We start from the raw sequence: 8,344 nt of genomic DNA, 5'->3' as shown, positions 1-8,344 counted from the left end.
ATCATGGGACGATGTTCTGATTGTGCATGAATCGGATCCCGGCGAGGCAGTCGCACAAAGTCATCATCGAGGTCCAGGACTAAGACAAAAGTCAGGAGGAGTGCTGATGACTGAGGATGGAGGAGATGACCTCAGCATCTTCCGTATCTTCAGCAGCTTCCGTGGCCCTCGGAACAAAGTGTTCTCGTCTCCCCCTCCTGCCGAGGGAGGTCTTCACATGCCTGTCCAGAGGCTTCCATGCTTGTATCCACTGGTGATGATGGCTGTGACTGTTTGTGCCTCTATGGAATTCTCTCTGTCAAGAGTTTCTGAGTTCGAACTACACTCCCCCTTCCCCGAAGCAAAAATCTCCCTTCAGCTGCCTGCAACCCCCCGCCCGTGCTCAGCAAAAGGGGATCCTGACCCGAACAAGCACCTGGAGCTTCAGACGTGGACAGGGTGATGCACGATTGGGAGGAGCGGAGCGAGATGGGGCCACCAACGCCAAGAAGCGAGTCTTCTCCTGGGGCCCCTGGAGACATGGGCATCCTGCCGCAGGTCCCACCTTCCTGCCCACTGCTCACAAGCTCATCCTTCCCAGCAAAGTCAAGAGGAAGAGGAAAGGGCAGGAGCGTCAACTATTTTTCTATCAGGCTCTGTGGCCTGGTCCCCATCCAGGCACTGCAAGTGAGTCATATCCTAGGGCTGCATTTCCTCTTTGCCTTCCATTCTAGTCACTTCTCTCAATGACAGTCTCTGCTCAACCTAAAAATTGTCCCCTTGCTTGCCTGGTTTCCTTTGGAAAATCAGTAATAAAGGAACTAATAAATTCTCCTTCACTAGAGAGCGCTAAGAATTATAACAAAACACATTTATATAATACAACACATAGTTAATTGACTTTCTCTGAGTCTCAGTCTCCCTGGCTAGAAAAGAAGGGGGTTAGATGAGATGATTCTGTGATTTCCTACTGTTCTAATGTTCTGTGTTTTATATCAAGAGGCTGTAGAGCATCGTGAATAGTGCTGTAGATGAAGTCAGAAGGACCCGAGTTCTAAACCCACCTCCAATGCTTACTTTCATAAAATATAGTAAAGACTTGGGCAAGTCACTTAAACCCTCTCTACCCTCAGTTTTCCTATGGGTAACATAAAGAGAATAATAGCACCTACCTCACAGAGTTGTTGTAAGGATTAAATGAGACAACATCTATAAAATAGTCCGAAAACCATAAAGCACCATAAAAATGTAAACTATTATTATTACATGCTAAGGTCCTTCTAGCTCTGACATTCATTCCATGTTCTGTCTTCTAAAGTCCCTCCCACATTCAGCAATTTACGCTCTAAGTTCTCTTTCAGATTCAGTATTTCAAATTTTAAGATCTCTTCCCAATTTGGCTATCTATGTTCCAAGGCCCATTCCAGCTTTAACATCCTATTTCTAGTATTCTATGCCCACAAGATGGGGTTTCTAAGATTCTATTTCCTTTTCTTAATAGCAACTTGGAACAAAAGGGTTGGCATGAGGGAGAAGGGCACATCATCCTCAGTTTCTAGAATTCATCTCATAGGCAAATGACAATGAGAAATGAGATAGAATAGTGAATGTTTACATGGCACCTTCATGTTTACAATGTACTTTACATATATTATCTCCTCTGATCTTCATAACAACCCCCTGAGACAGAGGTGCTATTATTATCCCCATTTTACAGATAAAGACACATAAAAGAACTCATTTGTGTTGTGCTTTATATTTTCCTCAGGGGTATATAATATGGGTGTTCAAGAAGGATCAGCACCTCTGGTGTGAGGATTTGCCAAGACCTTTCCAGGGCTGCTTATCCACCTTTGGTGTCCACCTGACACTCAGCTCTCACCTGTGACTCCAAGAAGCTGTAGCAAGAGCAGGGGCCACACCATGGCAAAACTATCTGGCGGGCCTACTTACCTAGGTTGAGGGGTAATCACTGGACCACAAACTCATCATTGAATTAGGAGAGTGTCTACCCCAAGGGTGTGAAGATTTCTCCAAATAGAATGGGAGGATGAGAATAATTTGTTCCTAGAGCAACGAAGGCTGCCGAAGTATGCGCCGTGGAGCAATTAGAGTTTGGTCAGACATAGAAGATGCCAAGATCCTCCCCTGCAATTTGATTCATCAGCAGTCATCCCGAATTTTGTCTTGTCCCTGGACTTGGACAACTCTGGAAGATAGAGTAAGACTAACTTTGGGCAATTCTGCTTCACTTAAATCCAATTCCTGCCCAAGTCAGGACATCACCCTATGATGACATCAATCCTCATCAAAAACAACTGGCAAACAAAAATATTTTCCTTAGGGCTTATTCTGCTCACATTTATTCTCTTATTTAACTGTTACATCAACCCGGTGAGAATAGGCAGGGGACAGATGATTATCCCCATTTTCCAGGTGGAGGAAACAGAAATATTAAGTGACTTTCCCAAGTCTCTCAGGAAGAGAGGAGTATACAGGTACAGATTTGCAATGTTTCTGAGCTCAAATGGACTATGTCAGGGAAACTTCAGAACATAAAATATAGAATATCAGAGCTGGAAGTGAATGAGGTCAAGAAAAGGGAAATGATTTGCCCAAGAGAACACAGCCAATTGCAGACTGAGTTAAGTCTAGAAATGAGGTCAGAATTCCACTGTTATACATCTCCCATTCTAACACACTGCTTCCTAATGTGTGTATATATATATATATATATGCATAGATAGGGAGAAAGAAAGAGGGGTGGTCCAAATACATGATTGATAGATATGGAAACTCTTTCAGTAAGAAAACCTACCAATGTAAATCAGCAACTGTTTTGCAACCTGTAGTCTTGGCCAACTGCCTAGGGACTCTGAGTTATTAAATGACTTGCCCAGGGACACACAGCCTGTATGCCTCAGGATCAGGACCAAAGCCCAGGTCTTCCTTACTACCAGGAAGTTCTCTATCCCAAGGTACTTCTGTAATACTGTGGAGCAAAGTTGTTGTTTTTTTAATTAATTAATTTACAATATTTTTCCATGGTTACATGAATCATGTTCTTTCCCTCCCCTCCTCCCACCTCTCCTCCCATAGCCTACAAGCAATTACACTGGGTTTTACATGTGTCATTGATCAAGACCTATTTCCATATTATTGACATTTGCACTAGGGTGATTGTTTAGGGTCTACATCCCCAATCATATCCCCATCGACCCATGTGATCAAGCAGTTGTTTCTTCTGAGTTTCTGCTCCCACAGTTCTTCCTCTGAGTGTGGAAAGTGTCCTTTCTCATAAGTCCCCTGAAGCAAAGTTTAAAGAGAGAATCCTGAGATCCTTCTGAGAAAGTGGTTGCTTTGTTTTGGTTTTTTCCCAACTGCCTAGGAGAAAAAAAAAAATCTCCCCTCTGATAAAGGTCTGTGGTCCTTGGAGTTCTGCCAAGGGCCTGATAACTAGTGGAAATTTCCTAGTCTGTTTAGTAAAGGTAGATTGCTCAGCCTCAAATACTGGCATAAATATGTGGAATATAATTACACACACAGGAAAATATGGTCAAATGCCTTATCTGGAGCCCAAGTATTTTAAAATTTTCCCGTAAATGTATACCTGAATTCACCTAAAAGATACTGAAATATAAAGCTGGAAATCACAACTGATCTCTTTTTCCCAGTCTTTTTCCCATTTACAGAGGAGAGGGAACAAATGCCCCATGGGTCTTGGAATTCTAGCTGGTTAAAGCTAAAGAGACCTCTTAGTATAATTGAGTTCAAAGAGACCACTGAATATAGAACAGAATATTGCAACTAGGAGAGACTTTAAAATTTATAACAGTGATTGTCAGGGTGGAAGGGAGCAGTCCTTAGAACACAGAATGCTATCACATTTGAAATGCACTGTAGAAGTCCTTACACTAGAGAATGCTCAGTGTCTGAAAGGTTGTTAGAGTTAGGGTCACCCAAGGCTTCAGACTCTCTGCCTAAAACATTCTTCCTGCTCTCCCTCAGCCTGAAAAAAAATCAGCAGATATTAATTCAATAATTAAGAATAAGAATAAGAAGGAAAGAAGGACAACTAAAGGAAGAATGGAATCACGGTAATAATATAGGAGACTTATCTAGGCCTAAAGGAAAGGGGACTAAAACCCACTTTAAGCCAGTATCAACCTCTGAGAGATTATTCAAAGCAGGAACCCAATCCAGAGAACCCTAGAGCTCCCAAAGCAAGGAAGAAGAGGCCGTCTTGAAACTAGTCTGGGAGGGAAAGGGGGAAGCAGGGAGGAATGAGGGCTAGGGGAGGAGAGATTATATCCGCTTGCAAATTAAGGAAGTTCATAAAGTAACAGGGCAATAGGAGGGAGAGAGAGACAGAGAGACAGAGACAGAGGGAGAAGGAGGGATAGAAAGCAAAGATTTCAAGAGAAAAGCCTCCAAAAAATCTCAGAATATCTGTAGAGAAGTCAACAGAGAATACTAGTTGGACTAGAGTTATCGTTTAGTGTCTACATCCCCAATAATATCCCCATCAGCCCATGTGTTCAAGCAGTTGTTTTTCTTCTGTGTTTCTCCTCCCACAGTTCTTCCTCTGAATGTGGCTAGTTTTCTTTCTCATAAGTCCCTCAGCCTTGCTCTGGATCCTTGCATTGCTTCAACAGAGAATACTAAAGCCACAATGTTGAGTAGAAAATTATTAAGGAGAATACAAAGTGTTTTTAATAAGTATCCTAAGACAGAGGGAATCCCTGAAAATGCAGAATCCTATGGAGTCCCAAGAAGATCAGAGGTCAACAAAAAACTTCAGAATTATTCAAAGGAAAAAAAGAAAAGATGTTAGCTATCATCTAGTCCACAGTTTCTGAATCTAGGGTCCACAATATCACAAGTGGAGGATATATAGATTTCAGGAAGGCTATGACCTTAAATGGGAAAAAATTACATCTTTATTTTTATTAATCTCTATCTAAAATTTTCAGAATTCCCTTCCATTACTGATGCCTTTAGAAACATAATTCTGAGAAGGCATTCATTGGTTTCAACAAACTGACAAGGGGGTTCATGACACAAAAACAAGTTAAGACCACCAGATCCATTCTAACTCCTTCATTTTACAGAGGAGAAATCTAAAGTAGCTCACAGAAGGAGAATAACTTACATAAGGGAACACAGTGAGTTTGTAGGACAATTGGGATGAGTTCCAAGGTTTCTAGACCCTTCCCACCATGTTCTCTTCTCATTGCACCATACTACCACTTCATCCTAAACATGATGGCATTGCTTCATAAACCAAAAACCAAAGACCCCAATCAAAACTTTTATTAGTAAATGTCTTGAGGAGTTGCTTTTTTTTTTCTCATGAATCCTGATGCAATGAATATTTACCTTATATTATTGTGGTTCTAATTTTAGAGTAGAGATAGGTTGGGATTAATTAGAAAACTAATCAATTGGAAATTAAATATAGAAAGCATCCCATCACTGGAGGTCTTCAATTACTACTCAAGTGACCATGGACAAGTCACTTAAACTCACCAGGCCTATCCTTTTATCTATAAAATGAAATGATGTTCAATCAATAAACATTTATTAAGTGCCAAATATGTGCCAGGCACTATGCTAAGCTTTGGGGATAAAAAAGAGTCAAAAGACCTGCCCTCAATATGATTACAGTATAATTGTGGAAACAATGTGCAAGCAAATATATACAAAACTGTATGCAGGATAAATAAGAAATAATTAACAGAGAGAAAGCATGGAATTAAGAGGACTTGGGAAAGGCTTCCTGTAGGATGAGGGATTTTAATTGGGATTTAAAGAAAGCTATGAGGTCAGTATTCAGAGCAGAGGAGGGAGAGCATTCAGCACAGATGACAGCCAAAGAGAATGTCTGGAATAGAGATGGAGAGTCTTGTTCCTGGAACAGCTAGAAGATCAGGGTCTGTCACTGGACTGAAGAGTATGTGTTGGGGGCAGCTAAGTGGCTTAGTAGATTGAGGACCAGGCCTAGAGATGAGAGGTCCTGAGTTCATATCTGGCCTTAGTCACTTCCTACCTGGGTGACCCTGGGCAAGCCACTTAACTTCCATTGCATACCCTTTACTGCTCAATACACAGTACTGTTTCTAAGACAGAAGGTAAAGGTTTTTATTTTTTTAAAAAGAGTATGTGGGGGGCAGCTGGGTAGCTCAGTGGATAGAGAGCCAGGCCTAGAGACGGGAGGTCCTAGGTTCAAATCTGACCTCAGACACTTCCCAGCTGTGTGACCCTGGGCAAGTCACTTGACCCCCATTGCCTACCCTTACCACCCTTCCACCTATAAGTCAATACATAGAAGTTAAGGGTTTAAAATTTAAAAAAAAAAAAAGAATTAAAAAAAAGAGTATGTGTCTGAGAGTTTGAAGTAAGAAGACTAGAAAGTTGATGAATTAAATTATAAAAGATTCCTAAAGACAAGTAAAGCATTTTGTATTTGATCCTAGAGAAAAAAAAAGGGAGCCACTGTAATTTATTGAGTAGGTGAATGACATGATCAGACCAATGCCTTAGGAAAACCACTTCAGTGGAATGGATGGAGTGAATGGAAAATGAATTGGAATGAGGAGAGACACATGCTAGTATAGAAGAACCTCCCTACTACTACTGCAATAATCCAGAAATGAGGTGATGAGAGCCTGCACCAGAGTACTGGTTGTATCAGAAGAGAAAGGAGGTGGGGGAAGCCAGTGAGATGTTGCAAAGGTGAAATCATCCAGTCTTGACAATGGAGGACAAGCTTGAATATGGCAGGTGAGAGATAGTGAGGAATCCAAGATGACTGGTAGGTTGTGAGCCTGAGGGACTAGGAGGAGGATGTTTACCTCAAAAGTAATAGTTAAAGGTAGGCATGGGAAGAGGTTCAAGAAGAAAGAGAATGAGTTCCCTTTCAGACGTATTAAGTTTAAGATGTCTCCTGGAGTTTGAGTTTGAGATGTCACTGGAGGTCTGCAGAGAGATTGGAGGAGGATAGATAGAAGTAAGAATCATCAGCATAGAGAATGATAATGAAATCTCTGGCAGCTGATGAGATCACTAAATGGAGTAGCAGAGAGGGAGATGAGAAAAGCATCCAGGACAAAGCCCTGAGGGCCATCTGGGGTTAAAGGGCATGAGCTGAAAGAGGATCCAGCAAAGGAATCAAGAGCAGTCAAATAGCTTAAAGCAGGATCCCCAGAACCTAGAAAAGTCAAGAAGTGAATATCAAGGAAGGGGAGAGTGATCAACAGTGTCAAAAGGTCCAGAGAGGTCCAGGAGAATGAGGATTGAGAGAAGGTCATTGGATCTGACAGCCAAGAGATCATTGGTAACTCTGGAGAGAGCCATCACAAGAGAATGATAAGGTCAAAAGCTGGATTATAAGGGGTTAAAAAGGGAATGAGAGGAAAGAAAGTGGAAGCACCTATTGTAGATAGGTTTTTTCAAGGAGCTTAGCTACAAAGGACTAAAGAAATATAACTAAGGATAATTAGCAGGGATGGAAGGCTCAAGAGGGGGTCTTTTTTTTCAGGATAAGGGAGACACTGGAATGTTTGTAGACAGTAGGGAATGAGTCAGGAGATAGAGAAAGATTGAAAATAAGTATAAGGGTGGGAATGACAGAGGAGTTGATTTGATGGAGGAGTTGGAATGCAATGACATAGCTCAAATAAGTAGAGGAATTAGCCTTGGTGAAGCGTATGTTATCTCCAGTACCACCCCACAGTTATTATGAAGTGCAAATGCATGTACAGGGTCTTGTAAACTTTCAAATATTACAAAAATGTCCATTATTACTAATATCATTAGGAACTCTTTTCATATTTAATAACCTTCCTTCAGTAAGGAACTAAGTTCATACTGCTCTAAAGCAGTCCAAAAAATACATTATATATATTGACTATACATTATTCCCATAACATTTAATCCCAGGCACTGTGTGCATCCACTTCCCGAGCCAACTCCCACAGCTATGGCCTTGGTGAAAAGCCTCAGCTTCTCTACATTTTATCTAAATGTTGGAGAACCATTCTTATCACAGAACACTTTCTTTGAATATCTTAAATAAAGCAGTATTCTGTTTTAATGTTCTTTCTGCTCCCCTTCACTCTAGTAAACTGGGTAGTTCAGTGGATTGAGAGTCAGGCCTAGAGACGGAAGGTCCTAGGTTCAAATCTGGCCTCAGACACTGCCTAGCTGTGTGACCTTGGGCAAGTCACTTAACCCCCATTGCCTAGCCCTTACTGCTCTTTTTTCTTGGAACCAATATACAATATTAATTCTAAAGCAGAAGGTAAGGGGAAGAAAGAGGAGGAGGAGAAAGAAGAAGAAGAAGAAGAAGAAGAAGAAGAAGAAG

This window comes from Gracilinanus agilis, chromosome 2, assembly GCF_016433145.1.
Source record: "Gracilinanus agilis isolate LMUSP501 chromosome 2, AgileGrace, whole genome shotgun sequence".
Classification (NCBI taxonomy): Eukaryota; Metazoa; Chordata; class Mammalia; order Didelphimorphia; family Didelphidae; genus Gracilinanus; species Gracilinanus agilis.
Note: the sequence above shows the minus strand (reverse complement) of the source record.